The sequence below is a fragment of the Tamandua tetradactyla genome, chromosome 15, assembly GCF_023851605.1.
Source record: "Tamandua tetradactyla isolate mTamTet1 chromosome 15, mTamTet1.pri, whole genome shotgun sequence".
Taxonomy (NCBI): domain Eukaryota; kingdom Metazoa; phylum Chordata; class Mammalia; order Pilosa; family Myrmecophagidae; genus Tamandua; species Tamandua tetradactyla.
In genome coordinates, this window is record NC_135341.1 from 34,521,199 (window position 1) to 34,539,628 (window position 18,430).

The 18,430-nt window shown below is 40.3% G+C and overlaps 1 protein-coding gene across 12 annotated transcripts in view; it reads right to left on the reverse strand.

Annotated features, from left to right (window-relative positions):
- RAD54L2 (RAD54 like 2) overlaps positions 1 to 18,430 on the reverse strand; it is a 244,199-nt gene that overhangs the window by 176,641 nt on the left and 49,128 nt on the right. For 4 of the 12 annotated variants that reach the window (XM_077129156.1, XM_077129142.1, XM_077129144.1 and 1 more), the window contains exon 1: positions 2,755 to 2,973. The exons of the other annotated variants lie outside the window; for them this stretch is intronic. The gene's annotated coding sequence lies outside the window, so the exon portion shown is untranslated. Of the gene's footprint in view, positions 1 to 2,754; positions 2,974 to 18,430 lie in introns of those variants that run through there. 12 annotated transcript variants of the gene reach the window in all.

Genomic DNA, 18,430 nt, shown 5'->3' on the forward strand with positions numbered 1-18,430 from the left:
AAAACTTTGGCAAGACCCAAATAGAGCAAGTAACAGCCCTCTGGTCTCAAAACACATTAATATATGGAATAAGCAACACATTTCACAGCAAAGTAAAGGGCCCGGCCTTTAGCAAACTGGAAATGCGGAAACAAAGGCACTCCTTCAGCCAGGCCCTGATACAGTCACAAAGCCAGAGCTTTTATCATACCACCAGCTCCAGAAAGGATAATTTCCTATCATTTCACAAGCAGAGATCATTCATTTGTTCACTCAAAATACACTGAGTAACTACTATGTGCCAGAAATAGTTAGATGCTGGGATATACAGATAAGACAAGGTCCTACTCTCAAGTAGGTCACACTCTAGGTATGGAAAACAGATGAAAATACCAAAATTTAACAGTACAGTGTGATTATGAATGAAATTTGTACAGACTGCAATGGCCATACAAAGAGGGTAAGCAAGGCCCTCACATTCCCAAAACCAGTGGGAAGAAAAGTGTGATGGCTTCCTGTCGAACCCGAGCACATAGTATTTTTAAATCTCTGCTCATCAAGACACATACACACAAGTGAAATGTTACCTTATCATTTGTCCACAAGAGTGTCCATTAAGATTAACAGATGTGTTTAATTAAAATAATGCAAAAAAAACAATTCCATATCAATGTGAATATACAGTTAGAAACTTTTCCCATGGAGACATTGTGTAATCAATTATCACTAATCAAAATTTATACCTCATAAAAATTTTATTCAACAGCTTTACTGAGTAAAAAAGTTTGATAAACCTGAATCAATTCTCTCTTGATAGATGTACAACCACCTCTGAACTAGGAACTGCCACTATTTAAAATGTCAAAAATAGCCATTCCCCCATGTAGGATGCAGGGGTGCCCAGCACAGTGTCTGACATAATTCAATAGATTTTGGCTTATGAAAGAATGGAAATTAAGAGAGCGAGAAAAAAGAAAAAAAAAAAAAACACAATCTAAAGGAAATAAATGATTTTTTTTTTTAAATCAAGGGAAAAGATCCTAAGAAGAATGGGAATTATCATTGCAACTACAAATAGTCAGGATTTATCTCGCCTAAAAATTTATACTAGATCAATTAAGCATTTCTTCTTACCCACTTAGAAGGCGCAATTATTCTGATACTATTTTTTCTTGTGTAGACTTCCCTTTAACATCTCATTCACAGACAAGGCACCAACTTTTGCCTGAATGATACATACAGAGCACTGGCACACAGCTGCAGGCCTCAACATGGAAATTTAGACACCATCTTTCAATGATACAAAACGTCAAAGGGAGACACAGTTTACAGACCAAATTCACTGAAGATGGGTAATACTTCCAGAGAAATAATGTCCTGTAAGAGCTAACAGTGAAATGACAGTCACTAAGATTCAACAGACTCAACAAAATCACTTTATGGAAGTAAGAAAAAAAGAAGTTTCATGGATTTAGGAATAGGAAGAACTTTTAATGAACTGCTAGGGTTTTCATCTATCTCTACAGTTGCACATATTAAACAATGACAGATTAGTAAAAATAGGCTTTTAAATTAATTTAGATTTGTAAGCATTGGACTGAAAACCCCTAGAATTTACATAGTCCATGTTGTCTAAGCTCGTCAATCATTACAAACAATAGTCACAGTGCTGAAAAGAAAGTAAGAGCCACAGATCAAAAACAAGGCAGAAAACAAAAAAAAAGGAACATAGGAAAGCATCGGATCCAGATACTACACGGAAATTCTTCACTTAAAATATTGTCAATGACAAATACCATCCTTGACTTGGGAGTAAGAAGAAGCCTCCACACCGTCTTCTGCTTAGGGGAAAAACTCATATGGCCCCCAAACCCCTCTCTCAGATCCATCCACCTCAGCACCCAGCCACCAATATAGGCAGCTACATCCCCTAGGAAGCGACAAGAATTCTAACAAATGAGTCACCCATTCCCGGGCAGTAAGAGGTCATTCTCTATAAGTAAGCCCACTCTGCAAACTCCCCTTGTTTATTCTTAGGCTGCCACCAGCATGGCTCATGTATAGCTGATTCGCCAACCTTAGCAGCCTACCAACCCTCCTCTACGCTCCCCAAATCAAATTCCAACCGGCCTCATCCTACAGCCAAGGAAGCCAACAGTATTCACCGTGACATTCCTGTGACAAGTTCCCTGCCTAAGAACCAGGGCGCATCTCGGTCCCGGAGGATCCAAGCTCCTGTGCCCAGCCGATTCCTTCCCTTCCATGACCTAATCACCAGTTACCTCAGAGAAGGTGAACTAATAATGCCTCTTCTCCCCCAAGCCAGTCTCCAGGGGCAAACGCATCCCGATGCGCGGTAGGGACAATACACGCAGAGGCCCTGGAATCAATCGCAAGCCCCCTCCTCCTTCCCCCTCCCCCATCCCCAGCCTACCTCACCCCACGCCACGCTCAGCCTCCGGAGCGCCTGCCTGCATACAGCGCCAAGAGCGCAGAGCCACTAGACTGAAGTCTCCGTGCCCTTTCGACTCCCATCCCCGGTTACAAAAATCCCAAACATCGAGTCACCAAGGGCCGGGGTCGAGGCCAAAACCCTCGCCGAGTCGCCTGCCACTGGAGTTTCGCAGTCGGACCCAGAGCCCACAGGCCCAGGCCGCAGAGACCGGTTTGCAGCGCCAAGCTGCTGTGCGCCAAGGGACCCGGGCCACGTCCCCGCCCGACCCCCATTGTTGCTGGTACTAGCGGCCGCGGCGGGGGGCCGGCGCCGGCTCTCACCTTCCGCGCTGCGGCTAAAAGCCGCGCCGGGCCAAGCAGGGCGGAGCAGCCGCGCGTTCGACTGCACCGGCCTTTTCTGTGTCTGCGACGAAGAGGAAGGGTTGGTGGCTGCAGCGGGAAGCTACAAGCCAGGCCTGAACGCCGCGGGCTACCTCCGACCGATCTTCGATCTCCTCCGGCGGCGGCGCTCGCAGCCTCCGCTTGCGGTCCGCCCCAGAAAGCGTCCCCCTACCGGCCCGCTCCGCCGGTAGCCCGGATGGGAACAACTACTGCCGAAAGGAAAGTTCCGCTGAGAGCCAACCAAAGACCATTCTTCCCAGCGCCGGGCGGACGGTGATTCCTCCGTGATAAGAACCGTTTATCTACTACAAAGGACTATTGCAGGAGTGAATGAGACTCGAACAATCCCAGGACAGAACCTGCCTGGGAATGATTCCAAGGGCGGATCCAACGGAACGGGTTTGTAAGTTGCCAGCTGCTAGCCGCCAACGAGACACTGGCCATTTAATGCCTCAACTGAGCCTCCATTCCTCCTCAACCCTCACTTGAGGACAACCTCAGAGGGTTGTTGAGATTGAGCCTCCGTTCCTCCTCAACCCTCACTTGAGGACAACCTCAGAGGGTTGTTGGGATTGAGGGATGATGCAAGTGCGAGGCACGGAGATAAAGAAATCAACACTGGGACACGGTTATTGCTGTTGCTGCTAAAGATAATTGCTACTACTCTCATGCCTCCTACAGGGGTTGTACGCAGTCCCCAAGAGCTCCTGAAATTGACGTGGACCATGTAACACTCGGCTTTCCTCCCTCAACCCCTACTTTCCATGCAGTTTGCTGTTGAACCTGTCTTCAGAATTCTCTAGAAGAAAAGCTAGGACAGGAAGGGTTTTCTTGATCACGAACACTCAGGGGGAAGTTAAGGGTTCAAGTTCTCCTCCCCTCCTCTCCTAAATTGAAAATTACTGCTATGTGGCTCCAGTTACCAATGGGAGTGTATTGTATTGGCTTCTCTCCACTACAGCCCCAGGTTCTCTTCCTTCTCCCCAGAAGTGACCATGGGTGAGATGATCAAAATCTTAGAAAGGGAAACTTTTCTTGAAAGTTTTGCTTATTTTCCTCATAAAATCAAGGTGAAAAAAAATCCTTTTTCCTCCCTACCTCCTTTTTCTACTGGGCCTTTACACCTCTCTAGATACCAGACTTATTTTCAGAGCAAATTAGTTTATGAAAATACAAGCATGTGTTCTCAAACTATCAATGGGAACTTAGATCTGCAGAAAGATTCTCCAAAAGTATCATACTGTTGAAAAATGTTCTCAAACTTTCCATTCTCAATTCCGATATCAGTCATTTACATCTGAGTGAAATTTTGTCTGTGCGCTGAGCATCTTGAGGTCAGATGATCACTTTGACCCCTTTGCACTCCCTGCCTTGCATTTTTTTCAGTCCTCCTCTAAACTTGGGCTCCCTAGGTGAAACATAAAACAGATTTAGCCTCAACTATTGAAAGGGGGTCAGAGAAGCGCCCCAAAGATGGCCAAAATGAGGAGAAAAAGAACAGTACGTTTGCCCAGAGACTTAGGGAAGAGATTTTGTTAATCCCCCCCAAAAGGCACAAGACACTCATAGGTACAAAAATCAGAGGCCCCCGCTTACCTTCCTCCCCATCACTGAAGTTGGAACAACAAGAGCCAGGCCTAGGCTAGCTCCCCCAGTGATAGAAGCCCCTTCCATTCCCTCCTTCCAGGCTGCCATTGCCCTTCTGTGACATCATTTCTTCCTTGCCCTCCCTTCCTTGCCTTCCTTGAACTCCCTGACAACTTGGATGACGTTATGCCCTCATAACCAATTTTGGGGTTCATGGTACCCCAAAACCACCTGCAGGGAAATAGGTTCTGTGGGACTGGGGAGATCCCTAGAGTGATTTGCACACGCACCTGCCTACTGATGGCTCTGCCTTCAAGGTAGACTAAATGATCTATGACCTTTCTGCTGAGCAAAGGCAAGGCTCACCAGTGATTCATTTATTAACCAGAAATTAAGACTGGGTCTACTCTATCACCATGAACCTGGAAAAACATCTTCTTCTTTTTGCCTTTTTCATCTCCGCATTCTATGAGGCTAATTCAATCTTTCTTCCATCAGCTACACTTCTTGCCTACACCCACTGAATCAGGTTCTGCGGTGACAGAGTTGCATTGCTTTCTTAAAAGTCATCCCATTCTTGCGCTTTTTAACTTTCTACTTGTACACCATTTCTCTCATCTCCCAGATTGTAATCTCCTGAGAGGTGTTTTGAGTTGATGGTGGTGGTGGTGGTGGCTTTTCATCTACCCTAATGTCTAACAAGGGCCTGGTACAATTGGTTGCACCATAAAATACCCCATTCAGCATTTATTTACTAGGTACCTCCCTTGTGCCAGGCCCTATGCTGTGCTGAATGCTTGGCGTAATTGTAAGCACTTTATAGATATTAACTCATTTAATCTTCACATTGACCCTGTGAGGCACATACAATTATCACACTATTTCAAAAATGGAAAAATTGAGGCCAGGAGGTAAATAACTTGAGTTATTGGCTAGAAGATGGAGTGCAGGCCATCTAGGTCCAGAGCCCACACTTGTATCAGGCACTGAAATAAATGAACTATGCTCAAAATTGAACTTGGAAGATTTGGGTCTGTTATCTAAGCTGTAAATTGTAACTAATTAAAACCTGCCCAATGCAGATGTCCATTCAGCAGACATTTATTATCCCTTGACTATATTTCAGATGCTGATCTAGGCCATAGGGAAACATCACTGAATAAGAGTGAGCAGGTCTCTGCCCTTGAGTTGCTTACCTTCTAAATGGTGAAGACAAAACAGTAGAAGATAATTTCAAATTCTAATAAGTGCTAAAAAGTATATAAAGCAGACACCTGTGTGGGAGAGCAGAGGCATTGGGTGTGGACTCCCTGAGGTGGTGACCTGTGAGCTGAAACCTGAATACCAAGAATGCTAGAGAGAACCATGAGAAAATTCAGGGGAGGATAATTCTAGGCATAGGGTGGAAAGTTCAGGGGCAGCATAAGGCATAGTGGGAACACCCAAGACAGCTACCCAGGTAGATAGAGAAGTGCCCTCTAGCTCTGCCTCCAGATTCCATAGTCTTGAGGAAACCACTGCCAGGGAAGGCCCTGGCAAAGGTGTAAAAGGTGCTTTTGGGCAAAAGTTCCCCAGAATGCAGCACAAATTACTGTGGATGATACTTTGAAGCAGTATGTACTCCAGAAAAACATTTTCTTAAACCTAATCCATTCCTGTGGCTGTGAATCCATTGTAAGTAGGACCTTCTGATGAGGTTACTTCAGTTAAGGTGTGATACACCTCAATCAGGATGGGTCTTAAGGCTACTACTGGTGTCCTTTATAAGTGAAATGAAATTCAGACATAGGGAGAGAAAGCCACAGGATTCAAGAAGCTAAACATCAATGGAACCTGGAAGAGAAGGGAGAGACCAGGAGATGCTAACATGGGCCTTGCCATGTGATAAGCTATGGACCAAGGATTTTTACCAGCAGCCAGTCCCAGAATACCAGTCTTTGGGAGAAAGCATTGCCTTGATGACAGCTTCCTGGTCACAATCATACCACCCTATTTACTCTATCTGTAGAACACATACTGCTATCTCACATTTTTCCTTATCTGCTTCTCATCTTTCTCTCCTCAAAAGATTATGAGCTCCAAGGAAGCAAGGACCTTTGCCTATCTTACCAGGGTCCCCAGTGGCTAGAACAGTGTATAATGCAGAAAAGTTCAATAGATATGTTTAATAAATATTAGCATGTGTTGGCCCTATCACTGAAGCAGGCCAGTGAGGCACTACAAATGAAAAGGGGTGAGGTCAAGTACCCTTGGAACATATACCCTTCTGGTAGAGCTATACCAACTAGATGCCCTGCAGTGTTGGGTCAATACTCCAATGATGATAACAAGCAAAGGCCATGTGAAAATGGGGAGGGAGGGCTTGCTTGCACCAGGTGAGGATGTAGTGCAAGCAAAAAGATGGATAAGGAGGTCTTGGATGGCAGAACAGCATGAACGAAGGTGTGGACATAGGAAGGGTACTTCACTTTAGCTGGATTTGGATTTGGCTGAGTAGGTTGGGATGGATTATTCTTGGCCCCTTGGGGAGACTCTTTTTTTTATTAATTAAAAAAATTAACAACGAACAAACAAAAATATTAACATATCATTCCATTCTACATATACAGTCAGCAACGCTAGGGGAGACTCTTAACAGCTCAGTCAGTGGCCACTCCAAGGTCACTTTAGAGCTAAAATTTTGGTGGCTTGGTTTCTATTTACCTGACCCTGTGTTATGGGGAAGGTAAGGAGCTTTGGGTTCCAGGGCCATGAGAATCTGCTCATCCTTACTACACTTGGCTGTTCTCTGAGGCAGAATAGGGTTGGGATGGGGCATCATGTGCCTAGAGGCAAGTGAACAAAAAAAACACTATCTAGGCAGCTCCCATTCTAGAACCCTAAGGAAGGAAAAGATTACCTGGGAGAGGAGTGAGGCTGTGATCCCTGAAGTGGTGAGGGGTATGTGACATATCTCTTTCCAGGTTTAGGCCTGAGGAAATGTCTACCCCGTCATTCAGACGGGAAGACTGTGGACCAGAGAGGGGCAATGCATTTTCCAAGGTCACCAGGGATCTAGACTCTAGATCTCCCACTCCCTGGGTTCTGCTCAGGATAAGGGGGGTTAAATATGTCCCCTGCCAGTTGCATTTAAAGTATCATCGGAAGGAATGTGTATCAGTTTGCTAATGCTGCCAGAATGTAATATACCAGAAATGGATTGGCTGTTATTAGGTTACAAATCTACAGTTCTAAAGTCATGAAAATGTCCAAATTAAGGCATCAAAAAGATGACTTTCTTTCACTCAGGAAAGGCTGAGCATGTCGAGTTTCTCTGTCACATGGGAAGGCACATGGCAATGTCTGCTGGCCGTTCTCTCCCGGGTTGGTTTTCAAAATGGCTCTCTCAGCTCCTGTGGTCCTTCTACCTTTCCTGGAGTGTTTTCCTATTCTAAGAGTCTGTGGTCTGTTTCTCTGAGGCAAACTCTAGATTTCATCTCTTAACTTCACATCTCCTGGGGCATTTTAATCTGTTCCCAAGCATCTGTCCTTTCTCCAAAATATCTCCTCTTATAAGACTCCAATAAATGGATTAAGACCCATCTTGAATGGGTGGAGATCACATCTTCATGAAAACTGAATCAAAGTGTCCACCCAACAATATGTCTGCCCCATAAGACTGGATTAAAAGAACATGGCTTTTCTGGAGTACATAACAGTTTCAAAACAGCACAGGATGTCACCAAATGGAATAGGGAAATCCAAATATCTGTCCTTCCCTTAAAGCAATAATTAAGTGGCAAAAATTAATAGAGTCCTCTTTGTTTTTCCTCAGGACTCAGGAATCTAATCAAAACCTTACAACAACTAGGGAACCACTTAATGAAGAAAGAAGCTGCTAAATTTCAATAAGGGAGCACTGTGGCGTTTTTACTTACCCATCTAACATTTCCCATTTTCCAGGTCAGAGGCAACTGTGGGTATTGTTACCCCGGTTCCTGTTGTAGCTTGCTAGCATGAGAGGGGCAATATGGACATTTTTGTCAAAGAATTGTGGTTACAGTTTGTTTTTTTGTTTTTTGGGGTTTTTTTTTGTTGTTGTTACAGTTATTGACCAGTCTGGCAGCTTCATAAGAAATTGACTCAGGGGTTTGTCTAAATTTTGCCCCATTTGAAATCCCTCTGGGCTGGAATAAGCCCCCAAACAGTGTTTGTTGAAGGCATTTCAAGTTATATATTAGCTGTACCCGCCTGGTATAAGGGATAACAAATGGGGCAGGCAGAGGACATACCAAAAGGCCTAGGAAGGAAAAGACTGGGGAAGGAGTTATATAGGGGAATAAGGAATTTGAAAAGCTCCTGCGTATACTGAAGAATTTGTAAAGCCACACTCATGCCTAGGAACGAAAAGACTAGGGAAGGAGTTATATGGAAGAATAAAGAATTTGAAAAGTTCCTGTACAAACTGAAGAATTTATAAAACCACACTCATGCCCAGGGCTAGACATGTGCTTAAGCAGACATGGGAGGACCTGAAACTTTCACCTCTGAGCAATGTTTTAGACTCTAGGTTGGCAGGAAGTGAAGGCTAACATAGAGTTACAGCCTAAAATAAAAAGATGCTAGACACTAATTTGAAATCACATGAAGAAATAAGGAACACAATAAAAAGGTCACTACATCAGTAAATATAAAAGCCAGTATTACTGTATTTTTGCTTTGTTTAAACCCATTCAGGATTTAAAAGGAAAAAACGCACAAAAATTTCATTATAAATCTATCTTAATGGCACACGACTTTAAAAGATATGATTTGTGACGATAACACATAAAGGGTAAGGGACAGAACTATGTAGAAACAGAGTTTTTGTATACACTGAAACTAACTTGGGGCAAATTAAAAATATTTTGTTATACATTTAAGATGCCAATTGTAAGCCACTCAGAAAATAATTTAAAATAGAGAAAAGGAAAGAAGGGAATAAAAGTGGTACACTAGAGAAACACAAACACAAAGAAGGCAAAATGGAGCAATTGAAAAATATAAAAAGTTATGTAGAAAATAAATATCAAAATGGGAAAATTGTGTCCTTCCTTTTGAGTATCTAACTCAAATATAAATGGATTAAATTCTCCAATAAAAGGCAAAGATTGTCAGAATGAATCTTTTAAATGATCAAACTATATTCTTTTTACAAGACACTTTATCTAAAAGCAGGAATAGATTAAAAGTGAAAGGATACAAAATCATATTCCATGCAAATAGTAAACAAGAGAGAGCAGGAGCGGCTGTGCTCATGTTAATCAAAACAGACTCTAAATAAAAAATTGTTGAAAACACTTCAAAGGATAGGAATAGAAGGGAACCCCCTCAAAATGAAAAAGGGAATATATGAAAAACCCACAGCTAACATCATCCTCAATGGGGAAAAACTGAAAACTTTCCCTCTAAGATCAGGAACAAGACTGAACACTACTGTTATTCAACATTGTATTGGAAGTTCTAGCCAGAGCAATTAGACAAGAAAAAGAAATACAAGGCATCAAAATTGGAAAGGAAGAAGTAAAACTATCACTGTTTACAGATGATATGATACTATATGTCAAAAACCCAAAAAAATCTACAGAAAACTACTAGAGCTAATAAATGAGTACAGCAAAGTGGCAGGTTACAAGATCAACATTCAAAAATCTGTAGTGTTTCTATACACTAGTAATGAACAATCTGAGGGGGAAATCAAGAAAAGAATTCCATTTACAATCGCAACCAAAAGAATAAAATATTTAGGAATAAATTTAACTATAGAGACAAAAGACCTATATAAAGAAAACTACAAGAAATTGTTAAAAGAAATCACCGAAAACCTAAATAGATGGAAGAGCATACTGTGTTCATGGATTGGAAGACTAAATATAGTTAAGATGTCAATTCTACCTAAATTGATTTACAGATTCAATGCAATACCAATTAAATCCCAATGACTTACTTTTCAGAAATAGGAAAACCAATAACCAAATTTATCTGGAAGGGGAGGGTGCTCCAAATAGCTAAAAGTATCCTGAGGAAAAAAAAATGAAATCAGAGGTCTTATACTACCTGACTTTAAGGTATATTATGAAGCTACCGTGGTCAAAACAGCATGGTACTGGCATAAAGATAAATATTCTGACCAATGGAATCAAATAGAGTGTTCAGACATAGATCCTCTCATCTATGGACAATTGATCTTTGATAAGGCAGTCAAGCCAACTCACCTGGAACAGAACAGTCTCTTCAATAAATGGTGCCTAGAGAACTGGATATTCATATGCAGAAGAATGAAAGAGGACCCATATCTCACACCCTATACAAAAATTAACTCAAAATGGATCAAAGACCTAAACATTAGATCTAAGACCATAAAACTGTTAGACGAAAATGTAGGGAAATATCTTATAAATCTTATATTAGGAGGCAGTTTCCTAGACCTTACACACGAAGAAAAAGCATGGAAGAAATAAGTAAATATATGGGAACTCCTCAAAATTAAACACTTTTGCACATCGAAGAATTTCGTCAGGAAAGTAAAAAGACAGCCTACACAATGGGAAACAATATTTGGAAACAATATATCAGATAAAGTTCTAGTATCCAGAATTTATAAAGAGATTGTTCAACTCAACAACAAAAAGACAGCCAACCCAATTACAAAATGGGAAAAAGACTTGAACAGACACTTCTCAGAAGAGGAAATACAAATGGCCAAAAGGCACATGAAGAGATGCTCAATGTCCCTGGCTATTAGGGAAATGCAAATCAAAACCACAATGAGATATCATCTCACACCCACCAGGATGGCCATTATCAACAAAACAGAAAATGACAAGTGCTGGAGAGGATGTGGAGAAAGAGGCACACTTATCCACTGTTGGTGGGAATGTCAAATGGTACAACTGCTGTGGAAGGCAGTTTCGTGGTTCCTCAAAAAGCTAAATAAAGAATTGCCATATGACCCAGTAATACCATTGCTAGGTATCTACTCAGAGGACATGAGGGCAGGGACACAAACAGGTATTTGCACACCAATGTTTATAGCAGCATTATTTACAATTGCCAAGAGATGGAAACAGCCAAAATGTCCATCAACAGATGACTGGTTAAACAAACTGTGGTATATACATATGATGGAATATTATGCAGCCATAAGACAGAATAAATTTATGAAGTATGTAAGAACACAGATGGACCTTGAGGACATTATGCTGAATGAGATTAGCCAGAAACAAAAGGACGAATACTGTATGGTCTCACTGATATGAACTGACAGTGAATAAACTTGGAGAGTTTCATTGGTAACACAGACTATCAGGAGGTAGAAATAGGGTAAGATATTGGGTAATTGGAGCTGAAGGCATACAGACTGTGCAACAGGACTGGATACAAAAACTCAGAAATGGACAGCACAATACTACCCAACTGTAATACAATTATTTTAAAACACTGAATGAAGCTGAATGTGAGAATGATAGAGGGAGGAGGGCTGGGGGCACAAAGGAAATCAGAAAGAAAGGTAGATGATAAAGACTGAGCTGGTATAATCTAGGAATGCGTAGAATGTGTAATGATAGTGACTAAAGGTACAAATTTTAAAAATGATTTTGTATGAGGAAGAACAAAGGAATGTTATTACTGTAGGGTGCTGAAAATAGATGATAATTAATATTTTAAAATTTTACCTTATGTTGAGACTAAAGCTAAAAATGTTTATTTGGTACAAAATTTATATTTTCACTAGTGCATTTCCTAATATAACTTATGTAGACAGCTTAATTGAACACCATAAGTACATGGAACCTTGAGTAGGACATGGGATTTTGTTGGTTTGTCCAGAGTGATACCCCAATAAATCCCAGAGTGATTTGAACAGTGGATAAAAAGTATTTGCAAAGTCCCCTTTAGGGAATGATGAGAAAGGGGGAAAATTCAGCTTCCCCAAGTTGAATTCTTGATATTCTCACAAGCAATGAGGGCAATCAAAGCTATAGGCTGAGCCCCCAATCTTGGGGTTTGTGCATATGAAACTTAACCCCACAAAGGATAGGTCAAGCCTACTTAAAATTAGGCCTAAGAGTCACCCCCAAGAGAACCTCCTTTGTTGCTCAGGTGGCCTCTCTCTCCAGCCAACACAACAAGCAAACTCACCACCCTCCCCCTGTCAACGTGGGACATGATTCCCAGGGGTGTGGACCTTCCTGGCAACATGGGACAGAAATCCTGGAATGAGCTGAGACTCAACCTCAAGGGACTGAGAAAACCCCTAGAATGAACTGAGACTCAGCATCAAGGGATTGAGAAAACCTTCTCGACCAAAAGAAGGAAGAGTGAAATGAGACAAAATAAAGTGTCAAAGGCTGAGAGATTCCAAACAGAGTCAAGAGGTTATCCTGGAGGTTATTCTTACGTATTAAATAGATATCACCTTGTTAGTCAAGATGTAGTGGAGAGGCTGAAGGGAACTGCCTGAAATTGTAGAGCTGTGTTCCAGGAGCCATGTTTCTTGAAGATGATTGTATAATGATATAGCTTTCACAATGTGAGTGTGTGATTGTGAAAACCTTGTGTCTGATGCTCCTTTTATCTACCTTATCAACAGATGAGTAAAACATATGGAATAAAGATGAATAATAGAGGGAACAAATGTTAAAATAAAGTTACAGTGAAATGCTGGTGATCAAGGAGGGGGAGGGGGTATGGTATGTATGAATTTTTTTCTGTTTTCTTTTTATTTCTTTTTCTGAATAGATGCAAATGTTCTAAGAAATGATCATGATAATGAATATGCAACTATGTGATGATATTGTGAATTACTGATTATATATGTAGAACAGAATGATCAAAAGTTAAGAATGTTTGTGTTTGGTGTTTTCTGGTATTTAAAAAAATTTTAAAATTAATAAAAAAATTGTTACATGAGACAAAGGAGGACTTTATATATTGACTAATGATTCAATCCATCAGAAGATATAATAAGCATACATAACAACCCCAAATATGGGATGCAAAAATTTACCAAATTTAATGGAAAACAGACCATTCTACAATGATAGTTATAGATATCAACACCCTGTTTTCAATCATAGGCAGATTAGCTAGACAAAAATAAAGAGGGTTTGAACAATAATGTATACATGAACTACACATTCCAGATATATTCAGAACACCCCACCCAACAACAGAATACACATTTGCCTCAACTACACATGGAATGTTCTCCAGAATAGATATGTTAATCCACAAAGCAAGTCTCCATAAATGACTAAAATCATATAAAATATCTTTTTTGACCAACACAATGGGATGAAAATAGATATAAAAATAGAAAAAGCAGAAGGAAAATTGGAAAATTCACAGACATTGAAATTAAACAACACACCCTAAAACAACCTGTGGATCAAAAAAGAAATCACATGCAAATGTTCTGAGAGGTGGTCGTGGTGATGAATATATACCATGTGATGACATTTTGAGTATTAATTATATACCAAGAATGGAATGATCATATGGTAAGAATGTTCATGTTTGTATGTTGTTATGTTTAAAAAAAAAAACAAAGATGCACACACACACAAATTTATGCCCTCTAGCCTCCTATATTTTGGAGCAGCTAGAAGGAAAAATATGAGAGGATCTTATGGTAGCCCATGACAAACTCTGGGATCTGTCTGTAACTACTTGCTGAAGAGTGCTTTGAAAACTATTGCTTTTTTTTTTATTTCTTTGCTTTGTATATATGTTATATTGTATAATTTAAAAAAGTTAAAAATTAAAAAAAAAGAAGTCACAAAGGAAATTAGGAAATACTTTGAGGTCAATGAAACTGAAAACACAATAAATCCAAAAAACATAGGATGCAATGAAGAGAGTACTCAGAGGGAAATTAATAACTCATAAACACCCTCATTAGAAAATAAACACCCATCTTAAAAAGGAAGGCAATTCTAAAATCAATAACCTAACTTCACATCTTGAGGAACTAGAAAAAGAAAAGCAAACTGAACCCTGAAATAGAATAAGGAAGGAACTAACAAAGTTTAGAGTGGAGTTAAATAAAATATAGATTGCAGAAACAATGGAATAAACAAAATCAAGAGATAGTTCCCAGAAAAGATCAACAAAATTGACAAAACTTTATCTGAATTAAGAAAAAAGAGAGAAGACACAACTACTAAATACAGAAATGAAAGTGGAGACATTACTTCTTTGCTAATGGATGGTGGTGATGGTAGCATTTTTCTTTTATTTTGCATGGGCAAGCACTGGGAAATGAACCCGTGTCTCCAGCATGGAAGGCAAGAACACTGCATGCTGAGCCACCACGGCCTGCCCGATAGTAGCATTTTAGTTTTAATTTTTAATTAAAGAAGTTGTAGATTTATAGAAAAAAATCATACATAAAATACAGAGTTCCCATATACCACCCTATTATTAACACCTTGCATTTGTTACAATTCACTGAACATTTGTATCATTGTATTATTAACTACAGTCCATTGTACTATTAAATACAGTCTACTGTTTTGTACCATTCTATATATTTTTAAATGTTTATTCTAGTAACAAATATACAACCAAAAATTTCCCCTTTATCTCATTCAAATACATATTCAGTGCTGTTAATTACATTCACAATGGGCTACCATCACCACCATCCACAATAACTAATCTTTCCCATCAACCCAAACCATAATATAAATTAAAAAAATAAATCACTCTTGATTTTCTGTGGAGAATGAATTTGGAGAAGAGAAAGAGTGGAGGATGAATCTGTCATTCAGGACTAGGACTATTGCAATGGAAACAATGGTAAGTAGTCAGTCTTGCGGTATATTTTACAGATGGAATTTATATGGGAATAGCTGATGCTTGGACATTGTTCTCAAGACTAATGTTTTTACTAATTTTGATAATTTTTTTTAAGTAGATGACATAATTTGTCTCATGGTTCTCTTCCTTATAAAGCCTTAAATTAGTCTGTTCTCTTTAAATCCATGCCTTTGATAGAAGAAGTTTCCCTTATCTTCTAGTAGATAGTCACTAAGACATTTTACTTCTGATTTGACAAAAATTAAAAGGCTTATCAGAGACTACCATGAAGAACTGCACACCAACAAATTGGATAACCTAGATGAAATGGGTGAATTCCTAGAAACATACAAATTATCTAAACTGACTCAAGAAGAAAAAAAAATCTATGCACAACAAAAAGTAGCATGGCCTGTAGATAAACCTAGACCTATGGTGCCATTTGAGGATACTTGCACTCTTCCCCAGGAAGCTGGGGAGAAACCCCTGGCTTTAGGACAGTGGGGAGGCCAGTGATTGCCAAAGGCTATGCCTTGATTGGCAGGGATGCCCATGTGTCTCTTGGCCTCCACACACGTATGGACCCACCATTTGGGCCTCTCCTGTCTCCAGCTTCCTCCAGTCACCTGCCAAGCTTCATGCCAAAGCTGCTTCAACCAAAAGGTATCCAAAGCCTGCTGTGGTCACTGCTGAGGGAGTCAGTCCTCATTCTCCATAGTTCTTCAATTGTGAACAAGCCGGCCCTGGGCAGCGAAGCCCCCTACCCAAAACCTACCCAGAGATGCCATCTTCTTTTCCACTGGGAGCAGAGAGGCAAGGTCAACCTGTTCCATAGATTGATGCTCACCCACGGTCTCAGGAAATGCCTCTGGTTCTCCTAAACCTCTGCCAAGAATTTCTTCTACTGGCAACATTTTTCTTTTTGTACACTGTATTGTGGGGAGTCACATTCCATTATTTTTCCAGATGAGTATCCCATTATTGCAGCACCATTTGTTGAATCCTTTTTGGGGGGAGGTGGGGGCAGGAAATGAACCTGGGTCTGCCACATGGCAGGCAAGAATTCTACCACTGAACTACCCTTGCACCCCTACTGACAACTTTTAATGCTATAAGTTAACATGGATACTATCCCAGATATTTTGAAAAGTGCTTTATATGCAATTTCTAATCTATCACAAATGATCATATCCATCCTTTAAACCTGAGAAAACTGAGCTGCAGGATGGATACGAAGCTGTAAAATCCTGTCACCCCAAAGAAAGAGGGGAAACAAGCAGAAACTGGCAAAACTATCTTTCTCAGAACTCTAGAAAACAGTTAAGTTAATACATCAGAAATAGACTGGCTTTTATAAAGGGGATTTATTTAGTTACAAATTTGCAATTATTCGGAGTAAAGGCAGCTTCCTTTCATCTGAGTTTCTGTATCACATGGGAAGACACACTGCGATGTCTGGTGGTCCTCTTTTCTGGCTTCTGGGTTCAAACTGCTTTCTCCAGGGCATGTTCTTTCTGCATTTCCAACCTTCTGGATCTGAGCCAACTCTGAGAACTGAGCTGAGATATGCTGGGCTGCTAAGCACCACTAAGTTTTTCTCTTTCTTCTGACCTCTCTCTTTTAATCCCCCAGTTAATTAAACATAACTCACTGTGGAAGGCATGCCCCTTAGCTGACCTCAGATGTAATCAGTCATAGATGAATTTCACATGCTGGTAATTTAGGTCCACAGCAATGGAACAACTGGGCACCATCACCTAGCCAAGTATACTGAAGAACTGATAAAGCCATGTAGATGTCCAGGACAAGATACATGCTTCAGAAAAGACATGGGAGAGCCCTAAGCTTTCATTCAGGCTCACTGCAAGGCTGGCTTAATGCTGGAAGACACATGGTCAATCTTTAAAGACTGAGAGAGGTATTTCTGTTTTTATTGTTATACTGTCATTGCTGTTGTTGTTAGCAACAGGCATTTCAAGAACTCTCTGTCATAACACTAGCTGAATACAAGGAAAACGAACAGAAACTTCAGTGACTACACTTATCAAGGAATATAATCTTTTCATAAATAGTTTGGAGAAAACACTAAACAAATAGACAATGAAAGCCTTCAACAATAATGAAAAAAATAACACAACAAACTCTGGAGAAGAGAGAGAGTATGATTTCCAGAGTTAAAACATTAAATTATTCAAATTTCCAGATTTTAACAAAAAACATCCCCAGGCATACAAACAAATAAGAAAAGACGGCCCATTCAAAGGAACAATATAAAGCAAGAGAAACTGTTAATGATGAATCTAAGATGTCGGACTTACTAGACAAGACTTTTAAATGACTATAAATATGATCAAAGAGCTAAAGGAAAACATATACAAAGGACTAAAGGAAATCAGGAAAGTGATATATGAACAAAATAATTTCAATTAAGATAAAAATTATAAAATAAAAAGGAACCAATCAAATTCTGGAGCTGAAAATAGAATAACTGAAATTAGAACTTCCCTAGAGGGGTTCAGCAGCAGATTTGAGTTGTCAGAAGAATCAGTGAACTTAAAATTATCCAGTTGAGGAGCAGAAAGAAAAAACTAATGAAGAAAATTGAACAGAACCTAAGGGACTTGTGAGACACCATCAAATGTACCAATATATGTATTATAGAAGTCCCAGAAGGAGAGAACAGGGCAGAAAGAACATTTTAAGAAAGTACAGCTGAAAACTTCCCAGATTTGAAGAAAGACATGAATATGCGTATCCAAGAAACTTGTTCTAGTTTGCTAGCTGCTGGAATGCAACGCACCAGGACTGGCTTTCTATAAAAGGGGATTTATTTTGTTAGTTCTTCAGAGGAAAGGCAGCTAAGTTTCTTTCTTACGTGGGAAGGCACAGGATGGTCTCTGCTGGCCTTCTCTCCAGGCCCCTGGGTTCCAACAACTTTCCCCCGGGGTGACTTCTTTCTGCATCTCCAAAGGCCTCAGCTGAGCTGCGAGTGCTGAAATGAGGAATGCCGAGCTGCTTAGCTATGCTACCTTGTGCTCTCTCATTTAAGCACCAGTCAATTAAGTCAAACGTCATTCATTGCAGCAGGCCTGCCTCCTAACTGACTGCAGATGTAATTAGCAACAGATGAGGTTCACGTACCATTGGCTCATGTCCACAGCAACAGAACTAGGTCCCTTCACCTGGCCAAGTTGACAACTGAATCTAA